The 8,370-nt window shown below is 47.3% G+C and overlaps 1 protein-coding gene across 1 annotated transcript in view; it reads right to left on the bottom strand.

Annotated features, from left to right (window-relative positions):
* Positions 1-7,374, bottom strand: part of LOC135906298 (flavin-containing monooxygenase 5-like) — an 85,441-nt gene extending 78,067 nt beyond the window's left edge. Inside the window, exon 1 of the mRNA XM_065437626.2 lies at positions 7,087-7,374. The gene's annotated coding sequence lies outside the window, so the exon portion shown is untranslated. The remainder of the gene's footprint in view (positions 1-7,086) is intronic.
* Positions 7,375-8,370: the final 996 nt, after the last annotated feature.

The raw sequence follows: 8,370 nt of genomic DNA on the forward strand, positions 1-8,370 counted from the left end.
TCAAACAGACAAAGAAAAAGGGGTGGTGGTCTTTTGACCGTGCCACAGATGCAATTGCCAATGAGAGTTACAAGTTAAGCCACAACCCAAAGGGATGGGCTTACTCTTAAAAGTAAATGCATTAGAAAACAAAACTGTTTTCCCTATTTCTACAACTACGGTTCCCTTTCCTATTTCCAGGTAGTCAGTGAAAGCCTCGGACAAAAGCTCTAGGCACGCACAATTTACTGCGAGGCCACATCGAACTCGGGCGGTGTCTGTAGCCAGCAAAGGACTCGGGAGCCGGTGCCACAACACCGCGTCCAGCAGTCCCACTGAAGGTTTGCGTGCGTGGACCAGTTATGACCACCGACGGAATCCGAGCTTGGCATTCTCGGCATTCTCCAAATCCGTTACCCGCACCGCGCCCACACGGAGCGCACCGGGACTCGTCGCCCGACGCCACGCGGGCCTTCTGGCCCTTCAAAAACCGCAAGGAAAACCCAAGCGGTTGCCGCCCGGACACACAGGGGTGTGGACCCCTCCCTGCACGCATAACACGTGGGAAACTCGCGACACTGCGAAAGGATACAAAACGAACATTCGGCTTTGCAGTTTGCAAATCGTTTCCTGAGCGGAAAGAAAACAATGGCGATGCCAACACGCTGCGCATTCGTTTTCAGCCTGTGGGATACGTGACTTAATTATGGTAGCACAGAAGGCCACGAAATTATTTTCCAGTTGCTACCTGGCCATTGCGGGATCAGTGGAAATGATCGAGCAGACAAACAAAGCTGCCCGAGCTTCACATAAGAACAACACGACGTTCACGTTCCTTTTTGCAGGACAGACGCTGCAAGGCAGCTTCGTCACCTGGCACTCAAGCTCTCTTTAATAGAGTGGAACAACCCAAATATAAGGCACAACAGGTTGTACTGTACAGGGACGCGAGACATCGCCTCTATACCGGCTGTGGTTGGTAGTGGCTTTCACGAAGGTGTATACTAGGTACTTTGATTGGAATGAACGACAGTGCTGCATGCGACGTCTGCGGCGCGGAGGAGAACATCGAACATTTATTGTTCCGCTGTCACCGATTTCAGTCGGAAAGACAAACATTATATATCGCATTCCGAAGACTGGACGATCGGCCATTGTCTGTGCAGGTGATACTTTAAGATCGTCCCCGTTGCTCGTCGGCCCACAAAGCTGTGAAGGCACTTTTGTCTTTCTTAAAGACGACAGGCCTTAGTGAATGCCTTTGAATCGTTCAGGCATGCACTCCGCGTGCGTGCGCTAACTTACCGCGGCTTTTCTCCCCCTCCTCTCCCTCTCTCTATCATATCTTTCTTTTCCCTCTTTCCCGTCCCACAGAGTAGGATAGCCAACCAGTCGCACCTCTGGTTAACATCCCTCCCTTTTCTCTTTATTTCCTCCTCCTCCTATGGAAGCAACCTGGTTCTTTTCCACTGGCCTTACGTCGTGGCTGAGCATTTTCACCACCTTTGATCTGCTTAAGAAGCTTTTCCTCCACAGCAGAGATTAAGGCCTTCCAGTAACGGGCACTAGATAAGCGGCCGACCTGTGCTTAAACTTCCTTGCGATGCAACGAAATTTTGCAGCGCAACGATGTGTTGCAACACAACGCAACGACAATGTTGCAATGAAATGAAGTCACTTCTCAAGTGCTTGTTGCCCGATGGCCCTAAAGGGCCGGGGTGAAATTGCTCAGCTTAAACGCCATTGAAAAAAAAAAAAAAACCAGCTTGCCGCGCTCTCATGTTTACACCACGTATCGCACAGGCTGAAAAGGATTGTGCAACGTGTTGGCATCGCCGTTGTTTTCTTTCCGCTCGGGAAACGCTATGAAAACTTCGCAAGCTTGCGAGTGCTTCATAAGCAGGCCGTAGAGAGTGCTATGTGAAACATGCAACGTGTTTCGTGCTCTGTGCCCTGCTTCACAGCCCTGGTGTACTTGATTCCGCTGACTTGGGGGAGCAAATATGCAGGACAAACTGGCAGGAGCTAAATGAGCCTTTAAGGGAGCAGAATAACGTGCACAGCACAGTTCAAGAAGACCACGTGAGAATCCCTTGCCGTGCCTTCAGCTGTGGGCCCTCCTTTGAGCGTTGTGAGGTCTTGGCAAGGCACACCTTGCGGCTGATGCGCGATATTGTAAAAGCAGACCACAATAGAAAGTTTGATAGTTTGGGCCTTAGTTCCCCGTCAGTTGCGCTGACACCAAGTGAGATTACGTACCTAAACCAGTTCTAAACATTTCACGAGTGCCTCGTGAACTGTCAGCAGTTGGCAAGTGATATTTCCACCGTGGTGTTGTATAAGACGCCTTCGTTTGCTTCCTGCTTTTACTGAAACTAACGGTAACTTTAATAAAACGCTATGCTATCTACGCTACATCTTCTTGCGCAAGTGGGTTACGCGCTTGGGTACATAACCACTCGCGAGCAATTAGAGTCATCAAACAAATAATTAACAAACTTCTGAATTCATTTTTTTGCTATTGCGGTTATCGTATATATCTATATTTGACACGTGAAAACAATCATATTGAAGACAGCTTCACTTTGTATCTCCTGGAGTGCCCCTCTTTCGAGGCACTTATAACAAAATTTGACCCTCAGTCCACTAGTTTCGCACTCAAGGGCGTGGATCTCGACACAACGTCAAGCCGTGAGGGAACGGTGACGTCAGGAAAAGGAAAAAGAAAGCATGCGGATTCAAGGCATATGTTGGAATATACCCGAAGCGGAGCTTTCTTTATTGGTGTTGGCTGTATATGTTATGCTATACAAAGACGGATTTGGTTAACTTTAAACGTTTATTTTCAACATTCTGCGCAGTATTATACTTATGTTTAGTATCACTTCAAGGAAATCTTTAATCATTCGGACATGTTTACTTCGCAAGGTAAACGTAGAGGAAGCAACGTGAAACACGCTTAATCAAAGAAGCATTGAATTAGGTAAATAAACATAAAATGAACTGTACTTTAAATCTGCGTACAGATATGCACATTCAACGCTTACCCATGCGTTAAGAAAGCATACGCTATAGTATGCATGTTCACACGATTGGATTGTTCAGCTCACGGTCAATTACAAACGTTAACGCAGTCGAGAAAAGTTTAAAAACACCTGCGTGGGCACAATGTTTGAATTTTCACCAAGTGATCGCACGGACATACCAGATTTGACTTACGACTATAGGTGTCTCATGGCATGATTCCATGTGAATTCATATTATTGGGAAGATGGTGTAGCTGGAACAGTGAGAAGAGGTCTGTGAGTGGTGAAACATCTAACGGAAAACTGAAGTTTGACTGCGTTTATACCTCGTGCAAACACGTCACCTGTCCCACCACCGCACCTGGACGTTGTTGGAAACGTGTTCTCAGGCGTGTTGACAGAACGAAGTAACTGTAACCCATGCTCGTGAAGTCGACGGTCCACATAAAATCTTGTTTGTGTATGTCAACGTTTAAGTCATCCGTCACAACGATTAGTACATGTCCGCGTCCTTCGGGGTTCCATGACCAGGTGTTATGGCATTATGGGACAACTGCATGAATCTTTACGAGGAAGCTTTAACTTTCTCGTTTGGGCATGTTTGGAGTGAGCTACGCGGTGGCCACTCCAACGTCTCTTGAGCTGTAGTTTTCAGCTGCGATGCACGCATCGTCCACTTCACTGCCTTTCCTGAATAGACATCCGTGAGATGGTGGCACGAGTTGATGTGGCGTCGCTGTTCTTGGGTCATCGCTGACGATCTCTCTCCTTGGCTCATGGCGGACGATCTGCGCTGCACGGCTTCTCATTTCGAAGCAAGGAACAGTTGTCGCCGGTCTCCTGTCATTTCAGACGTTCGTTGCCGTGTGGCTTCGTGCTGTACTGCGAGAGACTATTGCCGCTACTCTTCGGTCATTGAGGACGTTTCGCTTCTCGTTGTGTAACAATTGTTCCTGATAGCAAGAGTCCCTGGTCTCGTGTCATCGCAGACCTTTTGCACGGCTTCATGCAGACGCGAAAGGGTGTGTTCGCGCGTTCTGCGCCACTATTTTCAGCATGCCGAGCACGAGCCTGGCTGGCAAGATGCCTTTTCTTTGCGTCGAGTTGTTCATGAGCAAGATAATGAGCTTTGCTTCAATGTCATGTAGGCGCAACGGCCATGCGATCAAACAACGACGGTTTGGGTCGTTACCAAGTTCACCCACCCCATACGGTGACGCGAGGCCTGGTGCAATATATATATATATATATATATATATATATATATATATATATATATATATATATATATATATATATATATATATATATATATATATATATATATATATATATATATATATATATATATATATATATATATATATATATATATATATATATATATATATATATGCAGATCAAGCGCACGTGTTGACATATGAAGCGAAATCAAAGAAATCAGAGTATCCGCCAGCCGATAGCAAGAGCTTGGCTGTTATCGCCCCGCTTGCAAACGACATTACAAGCGCACTTAGCTACATGACAATGGGGGCTTGGCGTTGAGCCGAGATCCAAGCCCCTGAATGCGAAATTAGCTGAATGAGTGCAAATTTTCGTGATAAATATCTGGGGACAGAAGCGCGCCAGCAGAATCAAGCAAAGGGAACTTGTCTTCAAATACGATTGTCTTATAACGTTTCAAATATAAACGTACACAGCAATAGCGATAGCAAGAAAATTTTTAAAAAGTTTTTGTTCATTAAGTGTTTGATGACTCTAATTGCTCGCGGAAATTGCGCCCGACAAAGTGCATGAACCACCTGTGCAAACAGATTCTGCGTAGCTAGCATAGCGTTGTTATTAAAATTACTGTCATCGTAACTTTGAAGATACAGTACATATGATACAGTGTTTTCTTCACCAATAGGCATCGTTCGAAGTCAGCGCCGTGTGTGCCCTTCTTTCTGTGCACCGTTTTTCGCCGTGTGCTCGTTTCGTCATGAATTACCAACGTGCCCTTGCCCTTGTCAAATGACACCTCCTTTACGCAATTCGGCAGTATACATACATATATAGTTCGAAAAGCTTCGCTTTTCGAACAGCTTGTTACAGCACGTTTCCTGCCGACGGGACCGTTAGTCATGCCTCGAACACATCCTAATGGTTGGTCTAACGTCGCGTCAATTCGACGTCTGCCCTTCACACACCAAATCAGTTAGGTGCTGCCTTAAAGGGACTGACAACCATTTTTTTTTTGTGGTACCCATTCATTTTTAGTGCAATGGAAAGCTTACCGCTCAGGATGTCGAGCGATGCACTGGCAATGCGTGAAACGCCTTGTTACAATATTTGACAGAATATTTCCATCTGCAGCGAGGACGTAGTCGTTCACTGGAATCGCGCTGGAAATAGTGATGGGTGCGCGCGATAGCGATTACACGCCAGCATTGGTGGGAGGCAGACGACAAGTGCGGTCTTATAGCTGTGAGAAACTATTATTTTAACGCGACAGTGAGTCGGCGTCGGCGGTGTGGTCCCTTAGAAAAATATCGTCCCGAGCCACGCAGGCCTTCCGCGCGGCGCATAGGCGTTACTCAACTAATTTGCATTTCTCAAGGTGAAATGCGTCAGAAGATTCGTGAAGTTCGACTTTCGCACAATCTGCAGACATGGTAGAGTCGGAATGAAATCTGAATACACGAGAAAACATGATTCTGTTACGCGGAAACTCAAGCACAAGCTCTTTCTAAAGCCGCCGTTTGAGGTCCGTCTTAGCAGGAACGGCGCACTCCGCTTGGTTCCTTGCATCACCATCCAGATGGCGCTCGCCTCCGGCTTTCCGCGGCAGCGGCGGCGCCCGCCGGGGGGGGGGGGGGGAGAAAAAAAAGATAACCAGAAAGCTCGCCTTCGTGAATAGGTAAACATTACGGTTACATAAGCTGCAGTTGCTGGGAAGCGTGAGAAGCAGTCAGGGATCTTTGAATGCTATCGCGTTGCACTCTTAAAGGCGAAGCGTAAGTGTCCTCCTCTGAGCTTTTGTTTATCGAGCCGATGTTCCTGCGATTCGTGTTTTCCGAAGGGTTAAATCTACAATAATAGCTAGGCGCTTTCGTGGTTTCCTGTCCAACAGCTTTGGTCATTAGCAAGTCAGGGGTGTTTTTTAGCCAAGCCAAGTTCTCTAAAGGGACGCGACGCTTTTACACGTGATACGCAGTTCGGCGTGTTGCCGTATCCCCGCGTACGCTTTTGATTTCCGGAACATGTCATCGCTAGAAGACCCGAGCTAGTTGGAACAAAGGATTCTAGCTCGAATGCATGCTCATAATGTCGCGCTCTTGCAACAGCAATCATGTGCGCCTCGATGCATTGAGGGATGCGAGAGCCGTTCGTTATCGTGGACTGTCTTTCTTTTACTTCGTCATACGGCATGGAATAAAGCGCAAAAGCCTAATAATACACGAACTACAATTTTAGGCAGTAAGTAATGCGGTACTTCATAACAGCCGACTTATGTTAGGGTAATATCATATGCTGCATCCGTAGCACCAAGGCTTCACCGCCAGTTCGCGCCACTTACTGGTTTTGAGACTCTTATTACTAATTTAAAATTATAATTGCTTCTTAAATCTCTAACGGAGTGCTAGATTATATCACTAAAAGTCACGACCATTTAATTTCCATCAACGTCTCGCAAAACATTGTGGCCAGTTGTCAGTCCCTTTAATAAACACGAAACTCCTGCCCCGCAGCACATATCATGGATTGTGTGCAGTTCCACTCGGGAAGTTTAGCTTTGGTAAAAATATATATATGTATATAGAAAATTGATCTATGCTTACGGGTAGTTTATGAATTAAGCAATGCTTGGCCGCGAGACACTGCTGCCGTTTCCAGAGGCAAAGACATGAGGAACTCAAATCCCAGGACATCACGCTATACGCGTGAGCGGTCCTAACGCGATGGCGTATCAGTATGTTTTTGCTTACACTGACTCCGCGTTCGGCCCGTGTTATTTCGTTTCGATAAACAGAACGAATGCCGGCGAGCGTCCTGTACGGCGATATCACATTAAAAAAAAAAAGGCTTTACCGAGACTGACCTTTCACTTATGGACTCTCCAAGATCCGAGCTGCGGAGCAGTTAATTCTTCGCAGGTCGGCGTCGAGCTGACATCCGAGAGCTCTCTCGCTGCGCAGGCCTTTCAAATTTTCTGGGTGCGACCGAACTGAGCATGCGCCAAGTGCGTGAGTATACGACTTGGGGATCACACCCGTGGCATAACAACAAGGTCGACCCGTCTCCTTCGCCGTCTGGCTTTTGTGGCACTAAACGCACGCCGGTTGACAGCAGTTAACTCAGTGCCCACGTCGCGCGGTCGCACGTCAACGTTGGTTGGTGCTCGTCACACGCGCGCGCATGTCTGCGGCGTTCTCTCTCGTTGGCTTACCCGGGCCGCTCGGCACTGTTAGCACCCGTACGCCGAGACAAGCTGAATAATAATAATGGTGCACCACCCGAAGGCCGATGCGACGCGGGTTCTAGGCTAGCCTCGCATGTAGATTGTTTCGCGAAGCGTGGAAGATTTACCCAGAGGGGCGCGCTCGACCGAAGAGGCCATGAAAACGGAGGCGTTTCCGGGCTCGCTTGGCGGCCGTCGCCCTTTTCTTCCGAGGAATCAGACGCTGAGAGCATCCACGCGGCACCGAGAGGCCGCATGTTTATTTTACTTTTTTATTTTTTTTATCCCTGACTCACTGTCTCTGTCTGTCTCCCTCACTAGATCACACTGTCTGTTCGTCTGTCCTGATTTGATTTGTCTGTCTCAGTCACTGATTGAATTATTCACAGTTTGAAACACTTCACAATGCAGAGAAGGGGTAAGGCATGCAGACATGGACACAAGTGAAGAGAAGGGGACAACACGTGTTGTGTTCTTCTCTTCTCTCGTGTCTGTGTCTGCACGCCTTACCCCTTCTTTGCATTGTGAATCCTTACCAACTAGCTCGGCTTTCTGTCGTTCTAAGCTGAAACACTCATTCGTTCATCAATTGGCTCACTCTCTCACCCATTGGCGCACCTACCCACCCACGTTCCATTCAGTCGCTCACTCACTGTGTCGTTCAGTACTAGTTCGTTTACTCGCTTTCACTGACCCATTTGCTATATACTTGCTTCTGTTTCAAAATTTTCTTTACTTGACTATGTTTTGTGACTGATTGAGTTCACTATCCGTTCATTCTGACTCAGTCACGGCGACTCATTCAATCGTGAATGTACTTCTCTCGCAGCGCACACACTCGCGCGGGACAGACGCAGGTCACGTGACCACTGCAGTATGGTCTCACCTTCTGGTGATATGACGTGGTTTCCATATTCAGCGACT

The sequence above is a fragment of the Dermacentor albipictus genome, chromosome 5 (assembly GCF_038994185.2).
Source record: "Dermacentor albipictus isolate Rhodes 1998 colony chromosome 5, USDA_Dalb.pri_finalv2, whole genome shotgun sequence".
NCBI classification, from domain to species: Eukaryota; Metazoa; Arthropoda; class Arachnida; order Ixodida; family Ixodidae; genus Dermacentor; species Dermacentor albipictus.